General features: G+C 39.3%; 1 protein-coding gene across 8 annotated transcripts in view; it reads right to left on the bottom strand.

Moving 5' to 3' along the window:
* The window catches only part of CSGALNACT1 (chondroitin sulfate N-acetylgalactosaminyltransferase 1), a 268,054-nt gene that overhangs the window by 162,798 nt on the left and 85,497 nt on the right, over nucleotides 1-19,759 (bottom strand). For 7 of the 8 annotated variants that reach the window (XM_081128079.1, XM_081128070.1, XM_081128078.1 and 4 more), the window contains one exon: nucleotides 13,478-13,553. The exons of the other annotated variant lie outside the window; for it this stretch is intronic. The gene's annotated coding sequence lies outside the window, so the exon portion shown is untranslated. The remainder of the gene's footprint in view (nucleotides 1-13,477; nucleotides 13,554-19,759) is intronic. 8 annotated transcript variants of the gene reach the window in all.

Here is a 19,759-nt window from a genome sequence, read left to right as displayed (position 1 = left end):
GTCAGAATAAACTGCATAATAAACTGCCAGGATTCAGCCCATAATTGCAATTCTCAGAAATTCCAATCAACAAGAAGGCTTTGCTGAGAGAGAAAAGATCTTTCAAAGGTTCCTATTGCTGAAGGCAGGGCTGATATTATGTGGCACCTGAAATATACTGAGCTTGAAAATGCCAAAGCAAAAATTGTCCCTTTATCATTAATATACTAAAATAAATTTTCAAAGTCATGAGGATACCTGAAATATAGAGATTAAAATTATCTTCTGTTGATCAGTAGCCACATAAAGGCATTTTCTTTGATATTGATGAATTTGGCTTTGTTTAATAACATTCTTCTCAGATTTAAACAAACACTGTGCACTCCTAAATTGCTTTTTACTATTTCTAAGACACTAAAAGTTGTTGGATAGGTTAGGGGAGAAGGGCTTTTTCCTTCTTCTATAGTTTATCCAGATGTTCTCTCATACTTTTTATGGATATTGGAACAACAGAATAATGGTGAGAAAGCTTTTGTTGTATATTATTACACCTGCTATGGCTTGAATCTTCAAATAGCGAAAGTTATTTTCTTACTATATTTATTTCAAAGCAGCATTTCACACCTGCATGCTCATTGTCTCCACAAAGAGGCAGGTAATAAAATGCAAAAAAGTTCTTGAAGAAATAAAAGTCATTCGATTTCATATTTATTGCAAACAAGTAAACTTGGAATAGTTATGACTTTATGATTATGAAACTTAACATAATCAAAAGTCACATAACACATCTACCTTGAAAATTTCTGGCAAGCACCTTAAATGTTTAAACAGCCCATTTTATGGTCCCATTCTTAACAAGCAAGATATAACCATATAAAACAGGTGCTTTCTCCTCAACTATGGATCTGCTGTTTATGGCAGCTCCTCAAAAGCCTTGGAAACAGTCCATAATTAGGTGGCAAAGACGCCTGAAAACTTCTCCAAACCAAATGGCAAAGCATTTAATAGAAGAATCCAAAAAAAGCATTTGCCAGGAATAAGCATAACATTTTAATATCTTTTCTTTGTGTTTTTACCACTGCATTTTAAAGGGTATATTCAAATACTTCTGTTCTTAACCACTGGCTGCATAAAGAATTGGTGCTAGGAGTCCCCATATTTTACATGGAAACACCCTCTAGTGTAAAAAACTTCAAATAAAAAACTAAAACACTCGCACTTCAGTAGAGCTAAGAAAATTCTCCCCACTATTCTGCTGTCAACCTGAGCAGAGTGACTATGCATTCTGCTTGCTGAGAGCTTTTTTTAAAGGTAGTTTTGGGGCCAGTAAAAATGAAATAGCATAACTTTTAAAATTTTTCCAGTGAGGTACTTCTAGCCCAGAGAATACTTGATTTTCATTGTTGAATTGGAGGTATCTTCACCAGGTCAACCATATATCCTTACTAATTGTGTTGTGAAGTCTCCAGGACAGAAGAGTTGCAGATATTTAATATAGTACAAACAGCTCGATGATTTTTACAATCCATTTCTTTCCTTTTTCACTCTACAGCTTGATAAACATGCTATTACCATCTACACCAATATAGAAAATTTTCTAGCATATTTTATGGGTAGAAATGTGTCCCCCCAAATATATGTTGAAGTCCAAACCCCAGTAGCTAGGAATGTGACCTTATTTGGAAATACTATCTTTGAAGATGCAAACAGGTCATACTGTTTTAGGGTAGGCCCCTAATCTAATATGGCTGGAGTCCTTATAAGAAGATGACTTGAACACTCAGGGAGAGAACATGAATCCAGAGACAGAGATTGAGAGATGCAGCTGCAAGCCAAGAAAGGCCAAGATTCAACAGCCACCACCAGAAGCTAGGAGGTAGGAAGGAAGAACTCCTCCTACAGGTTTCAGAGGGAGCATTGTCCTGCTGGCACCTTTCAGATTTCTAACCTCCAGGTTTGTGAGACAATACATTTCTGTTGTTTTAAGTCATTCAGTTTGTGGTAATTTGTTGTGGCAGCCTTAGAAAACTAATACATACCATAATCAAGTGGGATTTGTCCCTGGGATGCAAGAATCATTCAACATACATAAAACAGTCAAGGTGATGCACCACATTAATATCATGAAACTCATATGTTCATCCCAAAAGATGCAGAAAGAGCATTTGACAAAACACATTTTTCATGATAAAAATGCCTAACAAATTGGGTATAGAAGGAACACACCTCAACGTAATAAAGGTCAGACATGAGAAACCCACAGCCAACACCATACTCAATGAAGAAAGGTTGAAAGCTTTTCCTTTAAGATCAGGAACAAGAAAAGGGTGCCCACTTTCACCACTCCTATTCCTTTTTATCCTTTTGGCTAAAAGTCTTAGCCAAAGCAATCAGGTAAGAAAAAGAGATACAAGGTATCCAAATTTGAAAGGAAGAAGTAAAACTGTCTTTGATTGCAGATGACATAATCTTATACATAGAAAATCCTAAAGACTCCACACAAAAAATGGCTAGAATTAATCAGCAAATTCAGTAAAGTTGCAGAATATAAAATCAACCTATAGAAAACAGTTGTGTTTTTAGACACTAACAACAAAATGTCTAATAAAGGAATAAAAGAAAGTAATCCTATTCACAACAGTATTAAAACAATAAAACACTTAGGAATAAACTTAACCAAGGAGGTAAAAGATCTATACTCTGAAAACTAAGACACTGATAAAAAAAATTGAAGAAGACACAAACAAATGGAAAGACTTCCCATGTTCATGTATCAGAAAAATTAATATTGTTAAAATGTCCCTCTTACTCAAAGCCATCTATAGATTCAATGAAATTCCTATCAAAATTCCAATGCCATTTTTCACAAAAATACAAAAAAACTATCCTAAAATCTGTATGGAGCCAGGAGCCAAAAAAGGTGCCAAATGGCCAAAGTACCCCTGAGAAAGAAGAACAAAGCTGGAGGCATCACAATTCCTGACTTCAAACTATACTACAAAGCTACAGCAATCAAAACAGGATAGTAACAGCATAAAAATAGACACATAACCAATGAGATGGAGCTGAGAACACAGAAATAAACCCACACAGTCGACTAATGTTTTACAAAGGCATCAAGTATACACAGTGGGGAAAGGACAGTCTCTTCGATGAACTGGATAACCACAAGCAAAAGCATTAAATTAGACGCCTATCCTACCACTCACAAAAATGAACTAGAAATGGATTAAAGACAAAATTAAGACATGAAACTGTAACACTTCTAGAAGAAAACAGAGGAAAAAGCTCCTTGACATTGGTTTTGGCAGAAATTTCCTAGATATGACACCAAAAGCACAAGCAACAAAAGTAAAAAATAAATACGTGGGACTACGTTCAACTAAAAAGCTCTGCAGAGCAAAGGAAACCAACAAAATGGAAAGGCAACCTACCGAATGGGAGAAAATATTTGCTAATCATATCTGATAAGGGCTTAATGTCCAAAATATATAAAGAATTCAAAAGAACACACAAAATACCTGATTTAAAAATGGGCAGAGCAACTGAAGAGCCAATTTTCCAAAGAAGACATCCAAACAGCTAACAGGTATGTGAAAAGGCGCATGACATCACTAATCATCAGGGAAATGCAAGTCAAAACCATAATGAACTCTCATCTTACATCAGTTAGAACTGATACATCAAAAGTACGAGATAAGTGTCGGTGAGAATGTAAAGAAAAGGGCGCCCTAGTGCAGTGTTCTTAGAAATGCAAGTTGTTACAGGGGATGGGGAAAACAGTATGGAGACAGGGAAGCAAGGATTAGACTGAGAATCTCAGAGGGAGGGGGGGCAAGAGATTAACCAAAGTATTTATATGCATATATGTATAACCCAAGGACACAAACAATGGTGTGGTGAGGGACTGGGGAGGAGAGTGCGGCAGGGGGAAGGGGTCAATGGGGTGAAAAAGGGACATCTGTAATATTCTGAACAATAAAAAAATAAAATTAAATAAAAATAATAAAATAAAATAAAGAAGAACAGTCTGGAGGTTCCTCAGAAATTAAAAATAGAACTACCATATGACCCAGCAATCCCAAAGGGAAGGAAATAAGGATCTCATAGAGTTACCTGCACCCCCATGTTCACTGCAGCATTATTCGCAATAGCCCAGATATGGAAACAACCTAACTGTGCATCAAGAGACGAAAGCATAAAGAAGAAGTGGTATATACACACACAATGAAATATTATTCAGCCATGAGAAATAAGGAAATCCTGCCTTTTGCAAGAACTCCCATGGAATTTAAGGGCATATGCTAAGTCAAGTCAGACAGAGAAAGACAAATACCATATGATATCCCTTATATGTTAAATCCAAAAAAGCCAAACTCAGAGAAACAGAGTAGAGTGGTGGTTACGTTATGGGGTAGAAGTAAAAGAGATGTTGGTCAAAGGCCACAGACTTCTAGTTATAAGATTAACAAATTCTGGAAATCTAATGCATAGCACGGTGATTATAGCTAATAAGACTATATCATATTCTTTAATGTTGCAAAGGGGGTAGATCTTAAATATTCTCACCACACACACAAAAATAGTAGTTTTGGCAATGAGATGGAGGTGCTAGCTAATGCTATGATAACAACTGTCTCACTATATATAAATATGTTAAATCAACATGCTGTGTACATTACACTTATACAAGGTTCTATGTCAACTATATCTCAATAAAACTGAGGGGAAATAAAAATAAAATTAACCATAAAGAAAAAGAAAACTAGTACACATACCCTGTGGAAAATGGGTTCTAGAGTCAGGTAAGGGCTCAAGCCCTGCTGTCTGGACAAATTCTCATGGCATTCAAAGCTCCTGTGGGACTTCTTGCAGCAGTAAGCCCCTCCCCAGGGGGCAGAATCCTGACCAGACCTAGAGTCAGTGTCTTACTACTGGAACCCACAATTCACTTAGCAGGAACATAGCCTCCAATGATACTGCCTAAAGGTCTATGAGCAGAGCCCATGAACTTCGGAGGTTTTTTTTGTTTGATATTTAATAAACACAAAATATGCTGGGAAATTCATAATTTCACCTTAAAATTAAAATGTACCTAGAATATTTTATGTCATATTTATTAACCCTAAAAATATATTTTATTGCTTTTATACATATAAAATAGCTTTGGCTTAAAAGTTGTTGATATGGATTGAATTGCGCTCACCGAAAATTCATATGTTGAAGCCCTATTTGGAGATAGGGCCTTTGGAAGGTAATATTAGATGAGGTCACAAGGGTGGGGCCCTCATAATGGAATTAGTGCCCTTATAAGAAGAGATACCAGGGAGTTTGCTGTCTGTCTGTCTGTTTCTCTGCCATGTGAGGGCACCATACGGAGATGGAAGCATACAATCCAGAAAGAGTCCTCACCAGACACTTACCATGCTTGCACTTGGACTTCCAGCCTCCAGAACTGGGAGAAAATAAATATTTGTTGTTTACGTCACCCAGTCTTTGGTATTTGTTATGGTAGCATGTGTTGACTAAGACACTTGTCATATAAATGAGAACACAATTTAATAAAATGACGAAAACACCTCAGACACTCAGTAGTGGTAATCAGATATCAACGGGGTGGGAACTCCTTCGTTGGAAATTTTAGGCACTTTAAGTACAAGAAATATCTAAATGATTGTGCTTAAGTTCCTGTGCTTTCAATAACAAATAAGATCTGTTCATTTCTCTTTCACAGCACTGCCCCGCGCCCTGAGGTCGGCTGTCGGAAGGAGCGGAGGGGAGAGAAGAGGGCTCTCCTGTTTTCTCCAGAGCACACACTGGTTACAAATGTCTGGCCTGTGGCTGGCCACCTGCCAGTCGGTGATGACTGTGCAAGGCCATGCATGTTAGGGTCGAGGACTTGGGTGAATGGAGGCTGCTTCTCTGTCCAGCCTCCCTGATGCTTCCTTCTTGTCTATAGTAGCCACATGTCTACTGCTCCTCCCCTCACCAGACCCCATGCATCTCTAAATCTACTTGCTCGGCTGATTGGGGTCACTTCCAAAAGGAATGGGAAAAAGGGAACAGATGAGGCATCCAGAGTGGGGCATTTAGGAAGCCTTCCCACTTTCCTCTTCATCTTTCCCCTGCCCTGTTCCTTTCAAGCTTTTTAGAAGGCTTCTCACACAATTTCTCCAATTTCATGGTAGTATTCCTAGAAACGATATATAAAAGAAGCCAGGATCCCAGAAAAAAAATAATACTTCTGAAATCAGCACCACTTCTGCATAAGGTTGGGGTCACTTCGTAGAGAAGGGCTGACTTCCGTTTATATTCCATGTTTCTTTGTCTCAGAAAAGCATGGACAGGTCCCACAGAGAGAAAACTGGCTTACCACTTTTTTATACACCTGGACATATAACCCATGTGGCCAAAACCACAGTCACAGCAGTCGAGGTTCACTGGTGCCACATATACACAGCCAATAGTGCTTTCCACAACTTTAGAGATCTTTACAACACCCTTCTAGAATTTTCTATCCAACATAAATAGCTTAAGAGTCTTCCTTCTCAGAGGTTTTATAAAGTTTTTAATCTGATTATGCAATGCCTCATTTTATACCATTTGACTGTGGATGCTTTCATACGGTAATCAGAATCCTCAAGACAACGGCTTCCTATGTCTCATCCCCTCAAGAAAGCAGTGACTTATGTTGTGTCATCTATTTCCATTTAAACGTCTAAAGGAAATTGTTCTGCCTTTAAAGGTTTTCTCTCTCCAAGTTGATGTGCAACCAAACCACCCTGTTCTTTTCCATGAAAAACCTTTGTTTTCTCAAGTTCGAGTTGGTGATTTCAGCATTTAGATTTAATAGCGGCAATCATTCTTTTTTATCAACCATATGCAGTTGGTAAGATTTTTATTTTACTGTTTTTCTTTCCACTTCAGAGTTATGTGCTCTTTTTCTTGTATGATAATGTCATGAGCCTAATTTTCCCTTCTGTTAGGTCCTGATTATTCCCCCCAAAGGCAGATTGTCTTAAATGAAAGCATTTAAAACTTAACATTAGTGGAACGATTATGTGGTCACACGCATCCATGGGAAAATAAGCCTGCAGATACTATTAATATTATTCCATGCAAACTAAGTCAAAGGCAGCACATGTAGTAAGCAGCTTCCCCTCCGGGCTGACTGAATTGTAAAACGGAGGCTGAAGTTTTTAAAAGGTAATAAATAAGGAAGGGGAAGGGCACATAACTGGGAATTAGTTTGTCACTGCTGCTGCAGGACTGACTTCTGAGTCGCATTTTCATCCGACACGGAAAATCGCAGCTTAAGAATTATACCCATTTTATGAGCGTTTACTCTAAATTCACCTGACCGGTTTTTTTGTTGTTACTCTTTTAACACACATACCAGAACTGGTGCCTCTTAAAGGCATTAGCTGAAGTTGGCTGTAGGAACCGGTTAATCTTTACGGTTATCTGGAGCCAGCAGGTTAAGAGAGATAACTCGTTTAACTGAAGCCAAGGGCAGGTTGCAGGAAGTGTCGGTTCCAGTAACGCAGGAAACTGGCAGTGGATCAAGCTCAGTGGCTTGACGACCAAACTGCCAGTTCCTTGAGACCAGGCACTAAGTAAGATTTATCTCCAGCGTCCCGGCCCCTACTGGCACATGCTGAAACACTCTCCATGCCTGAAATTCCCCTCCTGCCTTGCCTCATAGCTGGATCCAACTCACCCTTCAGGTCTCAGCTCAAATGTCAGCTCCTAGGCTGACCTTGACCAGCGCCTTGACCAGCCCCCGCCCCAGCCCTGTTTACTGCTACAGAAGGCAGGGCAGAAAATAAGAAACAGACAAGGACAACTTTCAGGTAAGAAGTGGACATGAGGCTGCCTGGAGAGAGAGCCACCCCCCATCAATGCCTGCTTCTCACTTGACTCTGTTCTAATTAATTATGGTTCTCAGCAGCATCAAATAGGTTGTCCCAAAGTCAAGTAAAAGAAACTGGAGGGACTGGAAAGGGAACAAGAGGAAAAAAAGAATAATAAAGGGAAAAGGAATATTTGAAATGTATTTTCATTAAAAGAAATCTAGATGCACAAAAGACCTGGAAATCCCATCTGGATTTTTAAACAGTTTCAGGAGATTCTTGCAAGAAGTAATTATGTAAATGGACCGAAAAGAACAGGATCAGAAAGGAGTACCACTGAGTGGTTACTTCCCGAAGCTAAGAGATACAGTGTCAGTTCACTGCTCACCACTGTGAACCAGCTGAACTAGGCCTCTGGGAAGATATTTTGTAAATTCAATAGATGATCATCGTTTTTATAGACCACATTCTGATATAAAAGCACACACAAAGACTTACATAACTTCCAAGGTCAGTTCAAACCACCGCATATATCAATTGCCAAAGGCTTTTAAGACTCTAAACGTCTACCTTCTGTGTTCTTTTTCTGATCTTTTATGGCTCACCAATAAATAGATGTGTCATGATGATCTATTTGCTAATGAATCCTCCCTGTCTCTTAAGGACTCTGAAAAGGCAAAATCAGGAGTAAATGTAAATGTTTTCCAAGGCCCTTTACAAGTACAGAATTAAAGAGGCCCGTTATCCTGTGATGAAAACGTTCACTCAAATAAAATCTCATTTTCAACTGATCCAACTGCAGAACAGTCAACAATAACAGGCTTTATGTCCAAACGAGAGAGGAGGAGAAGGCATAGCATGCTTGCCCTAGGTTAAGAAGGGTTATATTTAAACAATGAGTGACAAACATGTCTATAAGATGGGGCCTGAGAAAAATATGCTGGGTATTTTTTTCTTAATTAATGGAAATTTTGCTCCCAAATTTCCACAGAGACCTTTTTCTTTCCTAATCTGATTACTCACTGTACTATGAACCACTGCCAGGAAGAAGTTAAAGAGTTGTAAAAGTCTGTTAATCACATGAGAAGCAACGTGGGGCAGGACTGACATAAAATCAGGGTACCCCAGTGCCCACGGCTTCTGGCATAACTGGGCTGTCAGGGGTACTGGGGAGAAGAGATGCAGAGAAAACACCAAACTTGGGAGATACAACAGGAGACAAATACTGAGAACTACATTACCCTGAGTTTTGGGAGACAGGAAGCTAGGTCATCAAGTAATTTAACACATTTTGGCAAAAAAGTGTCCCTCTCCTCCCACACGTGCAAGAGAAGAGAGCTTGTTTTTCTTAATTAGGCCACAGGCAACATGTACCTGCTCTGACCCACTCCATGTCGCCATAAACAGATGCCGAAATATTAAAAGTGTTTCCTGAATTTACAGTGACATATCTATTTGCGTTAGCTAGAAATGTTCTTTGGTTTACTCACTTTTAAAAGAACAGTAAAAGGGAGGGGGAGGGGGATGAGAAAGTGAAAGTTAATCAATTTAGTTGAAACTGAACATCACTGCAGTCTAATGAAAAGCCTGAAAGATTAGATGAATGAAATTGAGCTTTATATTGTAACATATAGTATAGATTCCCGTGTAAGGAAATCAACTGAAGTACCAAGGTTATGTAAAGGGTTTGTTTTCTCGTAAGAATCTTGAAAGTTTGTTGCATGTAGAAAACCCTGCACAAGACCAATGCATAAAGAAAGCAGGTGTCAACAGTAACAACATCATACCTTTAGACAGTACTTTATGCCTCTCCAGGTGCTGTTTTATGCATTACTTTATATTACTGTTAAAGTAATCATTATTCCCATGGGAAGAAATCAGCCCAGAGAAGTGGCTTAGCTACATGTAAAAGAGAGTCAGTGACGGAGTCCATCCTATAAAACCAGGTTCCCAAGCCCCAAATCTAATACTTTTATTATCCTCTCCCCTCATTAAGGGTAAGTTTTCTTTAGTAGGAGAAAATTAATTTCCTTAATAAGGGCAGTAATGCATGGTGATTGCACGTGGGCCTTGAAAATAAACAAATCTAAGTTCCAGGCCTTGCTCGGCCATATATAAGCTGTTAACTTTAGACAAGTCACCTATCCTCTCTGGCCTGTTTTATCCTCTGTAACAGGGGATAACTGTATAAGGGACCTACAATAGCCATTATCTTTATATACCAATTTCTGCTTTTCCTTCCCTTCCCAGCGTACAGAACACTGCACTTCTCACCCCGCCGCAGTGAGATGGTGTTATGTGACTAGTTCTGACCAACGAAATGTGAACAGATGTATGGCATGTCACCTCCAGGTTTGGGCAATGAAAAGTCTGTGCATGATGCTGCAGCCTCTCTCTAAACCAGCCTTAGGCTGAGATAGCAGAGTCACAGTGAGGTTAAATCAGCCTGGATCCCTGAGTCACGTCATGGAGTCCTGTAGCTCAGACTATAGTGCTGTTAGCCTGTTGACGGAAGCCACTGAAACTGTGGGGTTGTGACCACACAATAGCCTAACATATGGTGATTAATGCATTCTTTATGGTTTGTGGGAAAGATTAAATGAAATTTAGAGGAAGTTCTTGATAGAGTGCCTTGTACAGTCCCCAATTAATAAAAGTCAGCCCCATTATTATAATTGTACAGTGGCAAAATGTGAGAACTAGGATTGTAATCTCAAGATGCCTAATCTATAGTCCATTTATTCCCTCAACAAGTGTTAACTGAGTATCCACAATGTGCAAGGCATTATGAGAGGAGCTAAATATATAGTGATGCACAAGATAGGGCCTGTAGCTCATGCAGCCCCAAGGCAAAAACAGGTCTTTAAAAATTATCTAGATACCTCTTTCTGAGGGAGTTCAGGTACACTTCTCCATAAATATGAAAGGATATGTTCCAGTGACTTGGAAAGGAATGAAAGCCTGCCCTAGCTCGGATCTGACGTATGATAGCACCCATCTAAGAACTCCCAAAGCCTCAGCTCAGCTCGCACACAGAACCCACTAAACCATCCTGCCTGCTGATGAGAGCTCTAAATGTCCAATGCAGCTGGTGGGAATGATGAAGATACACCAGTGAAAGATTTCTGATTCTCATCAGAGATAATGTAGTGAGCAAACACAAGGTGGGGCAAAAGTAGGTTACCAGTTACGAGTACACGAAACACAGAGTTTATTCCTGTATTGTTATTAATTATTGTATTAGTTTCCATATGAACACCTGTAAATCTACTTTTGCCCCATCCTGTATCTTTTTTTTTTTTTTAAATATATCTTTATTGATTTCAGAGAGAGGAAAGGAGAGGGAGAGAGAGATAGAAACATCAATGATGAGAGAGTCATTGATCAAGCCCACAACCCGGGCATATGCCCTGACCAGGAATCGAACCCCGATCGCCTGGATCCTAGGTCGACGCTCAACCTCTGAGCCACGCCCGGCCGGGCTCCATCCTGTATCTTATTAGCATTAACATCTCACATCACATCCTAGAGCACATGCCAGGCATGGCATCACATGTAACAAGAAATATTTGTTTATCCAGCTCACTTTATGAAATACATATTTGTATTTATAAATAGAAATACACATATAAATCTCCCAATATTTTCATCTTAGTGTTTTCTCCTTGATTCTAGAAACTATACTTTTCTGAAGCAGGAGTTTCTCTAAAGACTCCTTAGAGTTCAGCTGCTACAATATTCTTGACAGAACACCAAACTGCTGCTGGACATGTTCTCAACATAATAGCCTTGAGTCCCTGATGCAGCCCTATTTTCATGTACTTGAGTAAAATTATTATTTCTGGAAGATGTATATACTTGGACTCAAAACGCAAAATCAGCACCCCACTGCAACAGGAAAAACAATACTACTAATTCTAGGCGATTCCTGTAGAATTTAACAGTGGGGCACTATAGCATTTCTCAGTAGTCGATCTGTCACACTCAAATCTAATTTAAATTTCCAACAACTTTGCTTTAGAAGTTTTTCCATGAAATCTGGACTTTGACTTGCCTGCTGTAAATTCTATTAACCAAACTCTGCAGGGCCTTACGCTACTCTTGAATAATTCTATACTTGGGGGGGGGGCAGGGGGGAGAGATATGAAACCTCCTAGCAAACACCTTCTTTTATTTCAGAAAATAAACTTATGAGTTTAAAACTTAAACATTGGTTATTTTTCCTTTCAGATTATTCAAAAGACTGGATTCAATGCCTGAACAATTATATTTTCCAAGAGACCCTAAGGAAACCCATTAGAGCTTGTACCCACCCCATGAGACTCAAGCTGCTTAAATATGAAGCCAGGCTCTCCCTTGGTCCCCTCTCCTGCCCTTTCCACAGCAACAATGGAAACATCCAGAACAGAGGCAGAATCGGTGTCATTTTTCTGGCTCATCCCTCTTACGTCTCTCCTTCCTCGAGGTTTTCACATCTCCCTGCAACATAGAATCTGTCCGCATTACTAGTAACAGTGACCTGTAGATACTCGCCCAGCTCCTCTTCCAACAATCACTCCCTTCCTCATGTATCCTCCCAAGGCCTTGCAAATGTCTTCAAAGCTCCTCCAGGAAACCCAAAAGCCTCCACTGGACTCTTCCCAAGTCAGCCTGCTAGACACTCTCCATGACCCATCCCCGGGAGTCGGGTTTCTCCAGTGATAACAGATGGGAGTGTGAAGAATGACCTAAGCGGAGTCATTTTTAAATGGAACCGGAGCAGCCGCTCCAGAGGAACTGCTTGCAGGTCTTGCTCCTTGAACCTTTGGAAGGTTTGAACTGGACAAAATAACCTTTGGCCTAGGCCAAAGCAACACTGTCTTACAAACAGCAGCTTGCAAAGCTAACAGGAAAGCAGATATCCTAACCACAAGGACTGATGATTATAGACTTTCTGAAGACAGAATCAGTAATCAGCCATGTACAGCTAAAGAATAATTCAGCCTGTTAGCACCAACAGAAATTTCTTCTACTCATGTAATCATTTCCCTTCCTTTTCTCATAAAAACTCCTTGCCTTCAGCCTGTCATCGGGACACAATTTTGGTGTCTTCCCAAATTGCAATTCTTTTATATCCCAAATAAACGCTTATTGCCTCTCATTTGGCTTTTTATTTTTCGGCTAACAGGATTTAACCAGAGAATAAACCAGATCGCCGCAGGTTAACAAAATGCCTTAATCTATTAAGAAGTGTCTACGAAATAGGACTGCTGCTAGGGTTTGGAGCATCGGGGCCAACCTGAGGAGCCTACTTGGAGTCAGTCCTTCAAATGTTCCCACATGGACAGCTGCTGGCCTCACCAGCCCCGCTTCAGGGGATAGGTCGTTATTAAAATGAGATGATCCCATAAGCAGACACGATCTTTCCAAAAGAAGTGCATGGTGGGTCCTTTTCGTTTCACAACACAAGCTCAAGGCATTTTTAAAAATGTATAAAGAACATTTTAAAATATAGGGAGAAAACAAGGGAAAACAGAAACACTAGCTGTAAGCATTCACTCATATCCTCACACAAGGTTATCTTAAATGCATTAAAATAATAATAATAATACGCCTTCCCAGTCAACGCGCCGAAGAGGCAGCATTGAATGAAAGCCATGACTCACGGCGCGCGTGTAAACGCCGCGTGTCTCCTGTCTGCTTGCCAGTGCTTTGCTGCGCCGTGCCTCCAGCGAACTTCACCTGTAAAGAGCCAGATAGTAAATATTTTAAACTTTGTGGGCCACATAGGTTTCCATCACATACTCTTGTTTGGTTTACTTTACAACCCTCTGAAAGCCTAAAACACACTCTAACTTGAGAGCCATTTTCTGGCAGCATTTAGCAACGTTTGACCATTTGTAGGCTCTCGTCACGCAGTTCTGCTTTGGAGCATCTTTGGTGCTTAAACAGCGACGCATGACAACCAGCTCTGATCCGACAAAATACTGATTAAGTAAAATGCAGAAAATTAGGAAGCTTTTGTTTAAAAGGAAAGTGTCTTTCTAGATAGGTACTAAAAGAGTCCAGCTCTGCCTAAATCATTTTATTGGTTTTACACAATTCCAATAGCTCTCCCAGAGTTGTCTGTATTTTCTTTTGGTTTTTATTTTGTTGGTTTTGCTTTAGGGCAGGAGCAGGGAAGTCAGGGGAGATAGAGAATAAAGAATTTGTGAAAATGACTCTATAATTTATATTTTAAAAATTAAAAGGCTAAAATAGATCATTCTAGACAATACCTGTAAGAGGAAGAAATACAACCTCTCAAATAATAAAACATTACAAAGTTACAGTAATTAAGAGTGTATTCTAGGGTAAACAAGAAACAGATCAATAAAATAAAATAACATAAAAACAGACCCTAAGATATATGAAACACGAATACAATATGAAGTAATGACAAAAGTCTGTGGTGGCTTATTCAACAAAACTACTGCTGGGTCAACTGATTATCTATGGAGGGAATCAAATTAGATTTTTTTAATCTCAAAATATACTCCAAAATAAATTCCAAGTAAATTATAAAGGTAAAGTTTTAAAATTGCATTAGAGGAGCTACAAAAAGTATATAGTTAATATACTTATCTTCTTTCTATATGAGGAAAGACTTTCTCAAACTATGGTAGAAATCACACACATGCAAAAGATATAAATAAAGTCTTAAAAATTAAAAACAGTAAATTTAAATTAGTAAATTTATTTTTACACAGTAAATGATATATTCTATATCATAAATTATTTAGTAAATTAAATGCTAAATAAAATTAGTAAATTAAACACCTGTAAACATCAAAAAATTATTCAAAAATAAAAGCCAACAACTAATTATGAAAATACTTTGAACAAATATAATGGAGAAAGCATCAATATCCTTAATATATAAAGAGCCCTTATAAACTGTAGGAAATATACCAGACTTCAATAGATAAAAAGTAGACAGTTTTTTTAGGGAGTAAAAAAAGTTAATTTACAGATTTTAAAATGTTCAACCTCACTAAGCACCATTAGTTTTTGGCCATCAAATTAGTCATGTTAGCACACAATGCCAGTTGGCAGTAATGAGTCCCAGGTTCCCACCCACTGCAGGCTGGAATGGAAATTCACTCCGGTAAACAACTTGGCAAGCATTATGCAGCAAGTATCTTTAAAGTGGCCATACTTTTTGACCTACTAATTTCACATTGAGGATCAATCTAAATGAAGCAATCATAAATCTGGACAAAGACGGATGCACTAAGATAAACACACAAAACTGGAAACAATGTAAATGCCTAACACTAGGGAATGAGTAAGTTATGGCATATGAATACTATGAAATATTATACTGCCACTAAAATTAGTCTCATGAATACTTTTTAATGATGGAGAATTTATTATGTATGTGTTGGGATGTCAGATACAATAAAATGCACACACAAACAGACAAATGGAAAAAATACATATATGCCAAAATGGTCAATACTGTTTATCACTAGAAAATGGGATTGATTACAGGTGGTTATTTTATTCTTTATACATTCCTACATTTTTCACAATTAATATATTTTTGTTTCCTAATCAGAAAAAAATATACCTTGAAGACAGCCCTCGACCCCTCCAATAAAAGACAGTAAGAAAGGAAATCCTGATATTCATCAAGCCAAAACTTATTCTAAACCATAATTATAGAGCTGAAAATGACCTCAGGCATCTAAGAGCTTGTACTGCAGATTAAAAATCATAACTATTTTATAAAATTGAGGCATACCCTAAATTTATCAAGGTCTTATCCCAACCTGCAGTCAGCCCCACATTACTAATATTCCTTTGTAAACATCAGCAGATCACTCTGTGCAGGCAAGACACAGGCTAGAGTAAAAACACCAGTATCAATAAAAGGGAAGGGTCCGTGTAAAAACCATGTAAGCAGCAAAGTTGAATTCATTAAAAGGAAAATAATCAATAACCTTGATTTTATATTATTAGAGCAACACACGTTATAATTCATTGCGGCCTGCTCTCACTGCGGCAGGAGGCTGGGAAACGAGACTCACCAGTTACTTGATTCTAATACAATGAACACAGGAAACAATGGGTTGGGATTATTAATGAATCACAGAGGGAGATATGAATAACACTAGGGAGCATGATGCAACAGTATCCAGGTACAAGTGCCTAAGACACCCTCTAATGAGGACACAAAGAATCAAATCCAAATGCTCAAGTATCCAGTTCATTTTGGCAGAGGATACGCTGGGCAAGAAACAGTGTAGACAGTGGGGTTGGAATCCCAGTGCACTCATCTACAAGTTACCTGCTCCTTAGCAAGGCTCTTAACCTCTCAGAGCATCAGTGTCCTCGGCCGGCCACCAAATATAAACCGTAATTAACCCCGCAGGGTGGGTGCCAGGTCTGAGACAGTAACTACCAGATGCCTGGTGAAAAGCCCCGCATGTCTAACAATGAATGGGGCCCATTACTCTTTTATGAAACTGAGGGCCACAGAGGCCCACCGTGCATCCCTGGACGCTGTGGCCTCAGCTTTTCCCTTTCCTGGCCGACTTGCAGGCACGGGGGAAAAGCCTTGCTTGGAGCTGGGGGTGCTGAGACAGGGAGCAAGAGAGTGATACAGCAGGAACCCTGAGTGATTATGGAAACCCAGGCCATCAGTGCCCACGGGCTCCACCAGGCAGCTGGCCTGGGCCCTGCTCCACCGCACCTCAACCTAGATTCCAAACAGCCTGGAACAGAACTGAGGACAAAGAGGTGGGGAAAAGCAGCAAAATCATCCTCAGAGAAGGAACCAAATAACTACAGAAGGTGGGGGTGGGAGGGTTAAAATTAGAGAAAATACAGTAAGCCTTATAATCACAAGAATAATAAAATTATTACGAATGAGAAATCAACAATTCTAGAATAAACCTATTGAATTACACTTTCAAAAAGATGTTGAACAAAGATGAAGAAAATTGGCAGTGATGGGAAGAATTAATGAAGACAAAAATCAATATTACTCAGTAGAAAGCCAAGAGAAAAATACTAGAAAAACACAGGAAGTATGGGTAAAATAAGAACGCTGCCTGGTGTCTATCGGGATCTTAAGAGAATCAGACAATGACCTTGCAGAGAAAGAGAGAGACAGACAGACACTTGCAAAGCCCCAGCCATCGCCAGAAGCCGATGAAAGATCTCAGGTGGTATGGCTGATAACTGAAAAGCTAAAGGGCAATTCTAACAACTTGTCAATGGATTAAGGCCTCAGTTTTCAGAGAAGTAATATAATTTGAGGAGCTACTGCAAATCATTAGCAACATTAAAATTGATTGTAATTACATTATGGCTAGTTGAATAATATAATAATGAGCCCTTATTTAGAAAAACACAGTTGTGTCAGACAAATGTGACAGCCCCTTACACTGGTATAGACACTTCTATTTTTAGCTGGCAGAAGAGCACAGTGGATACGGAAGCACCATCTTCAGTGTGAGGAAGACCTGGGTGCGAATCTCAGCTCTGTCCTCTTACCAGTTTGCACGTTAGTTAATCTCTCTAAGCCTTCATTTTTCCTCTCTCTCTAAAAATAAATAAAAGAATATTAAAATAATAATAATAATTTTTCATCTTTCTCATTGATGTTTAACAATTAACTGACAGAAAGACCTAGCATAGAGTGAGTCACATAAATGGTACCTACTGTGAAGCTGAACAGCTTCTGTTGTGTTGAGCTATGCTCTAAAGGGGGGGCGGGGGGGAAACACACTTCCTCAATGTCAAGATCTTGTCAAGTTGCTAAGAGGAAAGAATGACAGTCATGTTGATAAATAGCCTGGTGCCTGGAGCTCAGCTCCTCCGAGAGTACATGCATTATCTCCTTTGTCCTTGCAACAAGGTTAGAGCTATATGGCTGTGATTCAGCTCACCACAGGGCATCTGAGACCCTGTCTACTGGTCCGCTAAATAAGAGCAAACCTCTGTGGCCCCCATGGCATCCCCCACAGTGGGCTTCACAGATGTACAGCAGCCAACCTCAGGCATCACAGGCCACCCTGAAGGTCATTTCCAGGAGTCCCACAGCAACAAGGTCATTCCTACCAGTTTGGGAGAGGTCAGCTGAGTGCCCGCTCACCGTAGATCACCCCAAATGGGTGCCATGTTCCACACACTTGATATGCAACAAGTATTTTCTGATTGATGCCAGTGACTAAAAACGGCCTTGTGCTTACATGCCTCTTGGAATGTAAAGTTATGTTTGCTGCTCTTTCAATTCCTCAGCTCATCTGAATATTCAAAAAGAGCCCAGCAATCATCTGCTGAATGAATTAAAAATGTGTATCTCCGTGCTAATCACAATTCTCACCACAGACTAGAGCTGTGTTTCGGGAGAGCAGATTATGTACCCTGTAAAATTCAATGGCTGAATTGTTTAGCAAATGTAAAATAGATAAGAAGACTGCAAATATTTTGGATTTCTTAAAAACGACTAAGTAAAGGTCATGTTACAGGATACTAGATTCTGGCCCTACTTGCTTTATAAATTATATTAATATTTAAAAGTCTTTAGGAGAAACTGTTTCCCCTACATCCTAAATAAAAGCTGTCTGGTCAGCTCAGTTGGCAGCAAGAATTTGTATAATGAGACGTTTGAGCAGCAAAAGAGGCTCTCTGTGCTGTGCCCATCTCAGAAAACAAACGCAACAGACAGCGCTGCTCAGCCAAGACACTTCAAGGAGCGCCGGAGAGGCCAGGCACTGATGCAAACTAAAACATGAAATACATGTTTTTCAGGGGGTTTCCAAACGCTTTGTTTTGTTTCAGTATCTCAAAAATACTTTAGAAGTAAGTGGATATAATGACAGTTTGTTGCATATTATCCAGTTCCTCTTTAAAAACAGCTCGCTGTTTGCTCCTTCAAACAGTAAGAACAAAGTATTCCCTTCCTACTCCTACCCACTGACCTGCGGCAAACATCAGGCAACCTTAATCAGATTTCCAAATACGCACGGGCTTTTAACGTATTCAAGAACACAACCGCATTCTTTAAAATTAAAGTTAAAATCTGACTGTCAGAACAAGTATGAGAATACTCTGTTGGCAGGCATGTATCATTCTGTGGAGGGCAACCTGGCAAAACTAAAACCTATACTTGCACCATTTCTAGATTCCATTTCTACAAATTTGCCCTAAAGACCCACCACACACCAGCACGTGTACACATGCCACTTCACCAAAGCTCTTTATCATAAGAATGGAAACAACCAAAATATCCACCAACCAGGGACTGGATAAATAAATTATATCTATAATACAGAATACTGTGGAGTCACTAAAAACAATGAGGCAGTTCTATGCATAATAAAATGAACCAAGATCCACATGGTTAGGTGAAAATCCTACACTAAGTTTTTGTGGGGATTTTTAAAGCAAGGTATAGAGTATGCTACTGATTATACATAGAAATGATAAAGACAAAGAAATGCTCACCATATAATATTAGTAGTTAATCTTTGTTGAATGTATTCTGCGTGCCAAGAATTGCTCTTAGCACTTTATATGAATCATCTCATTAGTTCTTCTCAGCAACTCTGAAATATACCCATTTTACAGATAAGGTCACAGAGCTAGTGGCCAAGGTTCAAACTCTTTCTGGCCCCAGAGCTCACCCCCTTGGCCACACTATAGTGAACTTTCTAATCCATACACTGTCTCTGAAAGTGATCATAAGAACTGGTATGAAGAGTGGTCCCCAGGGAGGGACCTGCCTGGCTAGAGGGTGGGGATGGGAAGGAGGTTAACTTTTCACTGAACCTTCTGAATTCTGTACATGTGTGTGACCTGCTCAAAAATAAATAAACATATGTAACAATTTTTTTACTCTCCCTGCTTGGATTAATCGCCAAGAAGGACAATATGAATCACTGTTATGAATGACA

This window comes from Miniopterus schreibersii, assembly GCF_964146895.1.
Source record: "Miniopterus schreibersii genome assembly, chromosome: 2".
Lineage (NCBI taxonomy): Eukaryota > Metazoa > Chordata > Mammalia > Chiroptera > Miniopteridae > Miniopterus > Miniopterus schreibersii.
Note: the sequence above shows the minus strand (reverse complement) of the source record. Positions and strands in the feature narration are given on the sequence as shown.